The sequence below is a fragment of the Bactrocera latifrons genome, unplaced genomic scaffold (genome assembly GCF_001853355.1).
Source record: "Bactrocera latifrons isolate USDA-ARS-PBARC rearing strain unplaced genomic scaffold, ASM185335v1 scaffold_6, whole genome shotgun sequence".
Taxonomy (NCBI): Eukaryota; Metazoa; Arthropoda; class Insecta; order Diptera; family Tephritidae; genus Bactrocera; species Bactrocera latifrons.
In genome coordinates, this window is record NW_017537267.1 from 2212331 (window position 1) to 2220464 (window position 8134).

Here is an 8134-nt window from a genome sequence, read left to right on the forward strand (position 1 = left end):
GATACTAGAAAAAGTATTTATTTTTATTAAACATTTTTTTTTATTATAAAAAATATTTCACTTCACAATTTTTCGCTATTCAATTCTTTATTGTAATATTTTTTTTTGTTTTCGCTCACTTCTCAATTTACCGTTTGTACTACAAACGCGTACAGCTCTGATCATACTAACTTCTTGCTGACCAGTCAGCTGCAGTTCAAGTCCATGGCCACCTGAAGTGTGGCTTGAGTGATTTCGTTTTTAGTTTGATCGACGCTCCGAAAAAAAGCTCATCGCTTTTATCAGCGAGTGAGAATGAGAGAGTGGTTGCGTCGTTGGTAAGTTGTTCTGAAGTGTGTCAACCGGTCTATGTTGATCAGCTGTTGCGTCTGTCACACGTTTTGCAACATAATTTAAGACTAACACCTGTCTATTAAAAACACTTATGCACTGATAAAGAGAGAATTCTAAATTGAAACAATCTCGAGGGCTAATAAATAACAAGATATTTTTATCAAAAAACCTAAGAGTGGTACAAAGCTTTCAAAGACGGTCGTGAGATCATTAAAGACGACCTCGTTCTGGACGGCCTACGACCTTTCTAACTGATGAAAAGATTAAGAACGTGAATAATGTGGTGCTTAAAAATCGTCAGGCAAGTGTTAGAAAGATGACAAGAGAGCTCGACATCTGTTGCAAGTTCATTCGAATAAATTTGGATATGAAACGCGTTCTTGTTCGACTTCTTACTATAAATCTGACTTTTTTTTCAAAACGAGCACAGTCAACAGGTCTCTTTGGATATGCTTGATCGTTCGAGTTCCAATCCCACATTCATGGAGAGCATTATAACTACCGATGAGACAAGGGTTTATGAGTTAGACATGCAAACAATCAATCAAATGGAATCCGTTTTCGTTCGAAGAGATAAAACAAAACTCGCTGAAGCAGCTGAGAGCCGTGCCAAAATGTTTATATGAAAAGTGTTTCGTTGGCTGTAAAAATAGTTGACATCTATTACATCTGGTGGCTCTTACTTTGAAGACGACAAAATAAATATTGATATATATTTAGCATTTTATTTACAACTACCGGGTACTTTTTTCACAATATACATATATTGGGTTTTCCACAAAGTCAAAGAAAGCTTTCTTAGCTCAATTTAAACACGACTTTTTTTCTGTTTAAAACATTTTATGAATTTATATATTCTTTATTTTAATGCAATATCTTTTACCATATATATGACAAGAGATTGATTCCACACTCATTGTGTTTACCTTTGAAGGTCAAAAACTGGTCTCAGTAGGTTTTGACTTCCTGGTTTAAGGTGAAAGAATGTGCAGAGATAGGAACAAGTAGTAGACAAGTAATTCAAGCTGCAAAGGCTTTAATAAGTCATCCAAATAGTATGAAATCTCGTATTATCTACGTGGAACACAACATATATTCTATTGACCAAGTCATTTTGGACTGAATCCAACATTCAATTTCAGCTAATCTCTTGTGCTTTACATTTTTTTCACTTTTTTGACATTTGATAACCAAATCATAGTCGTTAATGCGACGAAGAAAACTTTGTTTTGGAAGAATATGCGAAACCCATATGTCAAGCTTCAAAAACATATGCGTTTCATGTGTTTCTGAACATTCGCTTTAGACAAATTTATTCAGCCAACGGACTTTGTTTTATACACAATGGCTTCAATAGTCCTTCGGAACGAAATTTGGGAAACAAATTTTGGCATTGGCGTTCAGTCAGCAAATCTTCTTTGTATACATTAAAAAATGTCCGCCTAGCTGGAACTGCACTTTTTTAACTTTTTTGATTATAAAACAGTACAATATGCCGAAAATGCTGTTTTCCATCTGCCATCTGCGATAGGGAACCAAACCAAACTATTCCAAAAATTTTTAGAAATTCCTTCACATAATACATATATCAGCAGATTATACATATGATAGTAAAGCTGCTAAGTACTAACTTGGCTGCGAAAAATTCAATAAGCTCAACTCTTGTCATCTAATGAAATCACATGTTTAACATTAGTTATTTTCCTCTCCATATCATGGTTTTTGCTTTTGGCAGTGTTCTTGTTGTAAATGATAAATATTGAAAGAATGAACCATGCATGCATTATACATCGGCATTATATTTTTATTTTCTAATTTACAATATGTTGTAATCGATACCTTATTTGCTATATGACTTTGATGTGAAAAATTCACTACTTACAACGACAGACCATATTAATATTCATATTTGTCATACAAAATTTGCAATATTGAATTTTTTTTGAATATCCCTTTGCATGTCAATCATAAGCTGCTTATCAACCCCTTTTTGCAGTAGACAAACATATATACATAATATTCACATATTTTATTCCATAGACTTTAACAGACAGATTGATGTCAAAAATAAGCAACCAGAACTCCAATCACAAAATCTGTAATCCGATTTTTCCTCGAATTGGAAAAAATTAAAAATTTTTCACAATACACGTGAGCACCTTTTTTGGCCTTAAATGACATGTTGGCAGTGTAATTAATATACACTAGGACATCTTGGAAGCAAATTACACTGGCAAGCAATTAATTGTTTTTATTTCCTTACTGATTTCTTGCATCCGTTCATATATGTAGTATATCTCTCATAGCATATGCTCTATACAGGGAACTGAGGCAAATTAGATAGTATAATAATATATTTTAAATCTTAAATCCATTTCATTTTAACAGTAAAATGGGGGATTATTCACTAATAGAAATCCACAAGAAATAATTCTAACGATTTTTCTCTGTAGCGCGTTTTAATTTGTATAATATATTGACGATTTTTCTTTGCTTTTCTGCTTTTATCTGATACGAATATATTCAAAAAATTAATCTGGACATATTGCATCCTAAAACTTTATGAGCAGAGATAAACTCTCGAATGATTTGCCAGGAGTTTGTCATCTATACTCGTGTTGATGTCATATATCTTTGGCATTTTAAAAGTCATAGACTTGTGATTTCCTTCAACCCATCGTTCCATCGAATGCGATATTCGTCGTGGCCAACGCGCAAAGGACCATAAATCTTTCGCAGAACTTTTCTCTCGAAAACTCGCAACGTCGACTCATCCGTTGTTGTGATCGTCCAAGACTCTGCACCATATAGCAGGACGGGTATTATGAGTGACTTAAAGAGTTTGGTTTTTGTTTGTCGAGAGAGGACTTTGCTTCTCAAATGCCTACTCAGTCCGAAGTAGCACCTGTTGGCAAGAGTTATCCTGCGTTGGATTTCTAGGCTGACATTGTTGGTGGTGTTTACGCTGGTTCCAAGATAGACGAAATTATCTACAACTTCAAAGCTATGACTGTCAACAGTGACGTGAGTGCCAAGTCGCGAGTGCGACGACTATTTGGTTGATGACAGGAGATATTTCGTCTTGCCCTCGATCACTGCCACACCCATTTGTGTTGCTTAATTGCTCAGTCTGGAGAAAGCAGAACTAACGGGGCGGGTGTTGAGGCCGATGATATTGTTCATACGCCAGCAGTTGTACACTCTTATAGAAGATGATATATTCTCTATTTAGTTACGCAGCTCGAACTATTTTCTCCAGAAGCAGGTTGAAAAAGTCGCACGATAAGGAATCGCCTTGTCTGAAACCTCGGTTGGTATCGAACGGCTCGGAGAGGTTCTTCCCGATTCTGACGGAGCTTTTGGTGCTGGTCAACGTCAGCTTACACAGCCGTATAAGTTTTGCGGGGATACCAAATTCAGCCATCGCGGCATAAAGGCAGCTCCTTTTCGTGCTGTCAAAAGCAGCTTTGAAATCGACGAAGAGGTGGTGAGTGTCGATTCTCCTTTCACGGGTCTTTTTCAAGATTTGGCGCATGGTGAATATCTGGGAAAAATATTTCTGCGTCTGGTCGGTTGTTGATTTTCCAGGTCTGCGAGGTCTCCTTTTTTGAGGATTGGATATAGCAGACTTAAATTCCAATCGTTGGGCATGCTTTCGTCCGACCATATTTTACAAAGAAGCTGCTGCATGCTCCTTATCAGTTCTTCGCCGCCGTGTTGAAATACAACAACTAATGCAATAAAATTCCTGGGAAAAACATTTCTGCGTACGCCGCCGTTTTACTATTATTCCACCAAAGTGAAAATGCAACGAAATAAATAAATAAATTCTGTTTCAAGCGAGATATCGGCGACAGAAAATTCGGAATTTTGCCAACTTTTTCACTTGGATGGTTGCTCATATATGTGAAATATCAATAATGTAAGCTGCTCTAAACCGATTTAGTGAAATATGTACGTTCGAATATACATATGTATGTGGACATACTTGTTTGCGTATACAGCATGTTTCATTTATTTACATATTACATATTTTAGTGATAATATTAATATGATACGAACTATTTCATTGTTATATCAAAAGATTGGTTGAAAGGTCACGTATTCTCATTTTTGAAAGCACCAAATGCTTCGTTGCTGTTAAATCAATTTAGTTTTCAGAACTTTAATGAGTTCGTACTCTAATTTATAGGGTTAATATTCGCACTAAGACCCGTAGCTGCAGATAAGTTTTGATTTTTTCAGAATCCTACACAAGGCAAATTTTATGGCACTAAAGCGCAGCTCCGAGAAGACTGATCGATATCCGCTAGAATATGGATGCTTACTACTAGATTGATTTACTAAGGTCCATAACTACAATGACCCTTCAATGAAATTATTTTGTCATAGTTTTCAAGCCGTTGCTGATGAAGGAATTGCTGTCAATGTTACTTTATGAGGTTTATATGTCTTCTTGATAATGACCTGCAAATTTTCTAAACCCCAGATGGAAAAACAATGGTGTCGCCTGCCCACTGTCGTTGGCTTTGAAACCGCCATGTGCTGTAAAAATTGAAATATACCTTGCCATGTTGTCCTTTTAGCTATTATGGAGAATTGCCAGCTCTTCGGTGTCTCTGCTTCAGCATTTTCTTTTCGGGTTCTGAGCTGGCGATTACAAAGACGGCATCATCTGATACTGTATGAAATACTGCTCATACTCAGAGAGCACAAATGGGGTAAATGGTAAACATACCACTTTGGTATGTTTCAATTCGAGTCCTTTCTCAATATAAGTGTTATTATACCCTTAGTAGTGTATATTAAGTTCGCATGAAGTTTGTAACAGCCTGTAGTAAACAATAAACTATATGTAATACAAAAATTATGAGCGTGACGATCCAGTCTTTCCGAGGAGCTGCTAATTTGTCGGAACCGCCAATATCGGTCCACTACAGGATATAGCTGTCAAGTCCTCGCTGAACAAAATTTGGCTCGAATACGTCGGATGTTCTCGGAACTTTTCAAGGGCTCATAGAGCAAAGGGATGTCGTTTGGAAAGGTTGAGTGGATTCAGTTCTTACACGAGGCGTCATTTAAACCCTTTCAATTTAAGATCTCGACGTAAAATGCGGCAAGTTGTTCCACATGTCAATCCGAGTTCCTTCGAATGCTACTGTATTTTCTAATTTTCTTCAATGTGTACTGGACGTCGTCTATTCGGTCGAATATTGTATTTTTTGGTAGCAAGTCAAAGTCATATCTTTTTTTGTTTTGCCTTGAGACATTGAATAATCATGCGATTTTTATATATTGGGTAGTCGAAAAAATCCTTTCGTATTTCTAATAAATTTTCAACATTTTTTTAACGAACTTTAATAAAACAAATATGTACCATTTGTGTTGATCACTTTATGCCATTTTTCCAATGCGATCTACTTTTCATTTCTTATTACCATTCGCTTCAAAAATGGTTCGGTTTCATTTCGTTTCAGCAAAAAATCGCAGATGTTAATTCGGTCCATTAAATTTGCCACAGACAATTAATGTGGAATCCAAAGATCGAGCTTATTTTTAAATGGTTAAAAACCTTCGCGATGTCCTGGTTTCGTTGACGGTCCTGGTCAATCCTTTCCATAATTTCATCGACTTTTTGAACGATAGGTCGACCAAAGCGAGGTGCATCTTTTACATCGAAATTTCCAGAACGGAAGCGAGCGAACCATTGTTATGCTGCACGAACTGATACAGCATCGATTTTCAATGATTTTTTAACAGCTGTAACTTTTTTCTACCTTGCCCGAATTTAATTTTTTTTTTTTGGTAAAATTAAGCTTAAAGTCTCACCTTTACAACACTCTATAGTAAGATACAATGTGATTAGTAGCACTGGAGATATACGAAATCTATTGACAAAATGCGAAAAGACTTTTTCGACTACTCAATGATTGCGGTTTCCAAAACTTTTTCGAACAACACAGTCGGCTAGTAAAGATCAAGGTGTTGAGTAGCGTTATTTATTGCAATAAAAGATGGCAAACCCTGTATTTTTGTGTCAAAAAGTGCAAAGAATGTTTATAAACTTTTGTTTATTGCAAAGCATATTTGAACATTTGTTCATATACATACATGGTATCAGCAAATTCATTGCAAATACATATACATATACTCAACATTTAACTAGATCTGTATCTAGTGTTTTATGTAGTAAAATAGAATTATTAAATCCTTGCTGTCAGCATATAGTAATGATAAGCCTAGTTAAGCCCATGTTTCATAACACTTACAACAGTTTTAACGTAGCTCATGCTAATGGTATTTTTATGTACATTTATGTGTATATATGTAGTGCATACATATGTAAAAAGTAAGTGTGTTTATCTATTTCATTTACATAAAAGGACAACTTGATTTTGGCAATAAACTATTCTATACTGTCACTGATACATATCCAACTGCTTTCGCTCATATTTGAATCGCATTTGATTGTGCATTTGTTGTTTTTCTGGCTTCTGGCTTCTGTCTTCCGTCTAACCTCTCATTTGCATATTTTTTCCAAATGCTTGAGTTTTGATTCTGCCAATTGCCGGCAGATTGAATTTTTTACGCATTTATTTGTAGAACTGTGTATTTGGATTAAGTTTTATGGCGATTCAAAAGGAATTTTGGGGCTTAAACCCAAAGTCAATTGAAATGCACGCACACTAGGGTACAACAAGTTTTTCCTTGCCGCAAATAATTTTATCACACTGTCAACGTTCTCTCACACCCCCAACCGCCAACGGAACTCATTAAATAAACTTTTACGGAAATTAGTTTTTTTGACATATGTCTTTACACACATACACACACATATGCTGCTGGTGGTGTGTGGTGGTGCCTGGCACAATTGGCTCAATAAAATGTGAAACTATTTGCGCATAAATTTGCACCAGCGGCAGCTACTTTTATTTGCCGCAACGATAACTCCAAATCCACCTCAAATATGCGGTCGCTCGGCTTGACTTTGAGCACAAGCGATATACTTACACATATAGACACACACATATGTATGCTGAGCTATTCGGCTGGACCATTTGGGCAAATCTGTGTTCGCTGTTTTGTTGTCTGTCAGCAAGTGCGCTCTTCAAAACCCAATTATGAACTTTGTTGTAATACTTTGCGACACTATGCCGAAGCATTTTCGGCATAAATTACACACATGTTGCACGAGCATAGTGCAGAGTTCGTAAGGGTCGCATTGGGCAGCCAGTGACTCTACTTAAAACTTACCATATATATATTTTAGACATAGTTGTTTCAGCGTGCGTGTGTTGCATGCATGTATTAGTTGTAACCACATGTGTCTGTCCTCTCATCATCCACAGCGGAAGTCATTGATATATGCTTGGTTGTATGTTGCATGTAGCAGCAGCGGCAGCAGCAGCAGCAGCTTTAGTTGTAATACCCTCGATGTGGGTAATTGTTGTTGGTTGACAAATGCGGACATTGCCCGTAAGCTCATATGGCCACATATGCACACCCATACACAAGCGCTTACATAGAATATTTTCGTAACATTTTACTTGTTCCATGATTACATTATTTGTTGCAAGCAGTTACGTTACAATGTTGCTGGTTACTTGCCTGTTACGAGACCACAACACTGTACACAGATTATCCGAATTTATTTGCCCAACAGGTGGCGAGAGGTCCTTGTACCAAGCCTGCCATGACAGTCACTGTGGCAGCTCTGCTATGTATAACAATTATTCTAATTTCAGTATTAATGCTTTGCTCTAAGTTATTGCCTTTTGTGTGGTTTACTATGTGCAGCACA

At 36.5% G+C, this 8134-nt stretch overlaps 1 protein-coding gene across 2 annotated transcripts in view; it reads right to left on the reverse strand.

Annotated features, from left to right (window-relative positions):
* Positions 1 to 205, reverse strand: part of LOC108974980 (laminin subunit gamma-1) — a 10522-nt gene extending 10317 nt beyond the window's left edge. The window contains exon 1 of one of the 2 annotated variants that reach the window (XM_018943157.1): positions 132 to 205. The gene's annotated coding sequence lies outside the window, so the exon portion shown is untranslated. Of the gene's footprint in view, positions 1 to 119 lie in introns of both variants that reach the window. The other variant, XM_018943156.1, reaches the window with a different exon arrangement.
* Between the last annotated feature and the right edge of the window lie 7929 nt (positions 206 to 8134).